This window comes from Pundamilia nyererei, unplaced genomic scaffold, assembly GCF_000239375.1.
Source record: "Pundamilia nyererei isolate P.nyererei 1_Seehausen unplaced genomic scaffold, PunNye1.0 scaffold00237, whole genome shotgun sequence".
NCBI lineage: Eukaryota > Metazoa > Chordata > Actinopteri > Cichliformes > Cichlidae > Pundamilia > Pundamilia nyererei.
The window spans coordinates 192,290-193,422 of record NW_005187638.1 but is presented as its reverse complement, the minus strand read 5'-3'; positions in this window follow the sequence as shown (position 1 = coordinate 193,422).

The following is a 1,133-nucleotide window of genomic DNA, read 5'->3' as shown; positions in this document are numbered from 1 at the left end:
CTGTTTTCTAAGTCTGATTTGTAAGAATTTACTGTGGTGAAATATTTATTTATTATTATTTGAAATTCACAGCATTTTGTGCTGTTGAAATTTTAGAGTAATTCAAATCAGATACTTCAGTCAAATAGCACTAATAGCCAAGTGGAAGGAGATTTAATTCTGATGTACATGTATTTGGTTACATTTTATTGGACAATCTTAAGAATACATCAACATATTCTTTAAAGAATCTGGTTATATTTTGGCAAAGTCTTTCAGTGGACAACTGGTACGTGGGCATTATCTCTACTGGACTGTGACTAGAGTTTATGTTAAAGCATAGAAGGGATGTCAGCAATGGGCAAGGAAGGGCTGCTAAATCTTTACTAGATTTATGATAGCAGTGTGAAATCTCACTTGTTGTGCCCTTGAACCAGAGCTTTGGAGTGGCTGTTAGCAGGCAGGCTGGATTCCTAGTTACAACATAGTTGATGAGAGAGAGGCCAGGTAGGTATTTTGCAGGTAAGTTTATTTGCAGCAGGTAAATCCAGCTGTTATACTGTAGATTTGTTTGAGTGGTGATCGTTGTTGCCAGCTCCCATGTTTTGGCCAAGCTCAAGCTGTTAGACAAACCCAAACCATTATATTTTCACCACTGTGCTTGACAGTTAGTGTTAGGTGTTTGTCTATAAGCTAATGATGGATGAGTGACGAAATGTTTCTCCCACTGAAAACACTACGTCCAGATAAACAGAATCAACCTTTTGGGAAGTGCAGGTCAGGTCATCTCTCATCCAATTGTAGAATCCCCACCATAGTGTCTCCTATGTAGGAATGCGTGATATTTTTTCCCCCAAAAAGTGAAAGAGCAATCTGGACAAGTGCCCCTTGCAACCTTGTTTGATTCTTTAGCCCTTTCCAAAGCCAGGAATAACATCTATTTTATGTCGCAAATTCAATGGCAAATCATGTTGGTGTAAGACTAAAGTCAGAATAATTAAACTTAGAGTGAAAAAGATTTCCAATCTCAATCAATTTGAAGGTGGATGCAGACAGACTGAACTGACTTAAGCTAGTCACGATTAACACTGTGAGCCAATATTGATATTGTGAGTCATGTTGTTAATTTAATCATTTATAGCATCACACAGAAA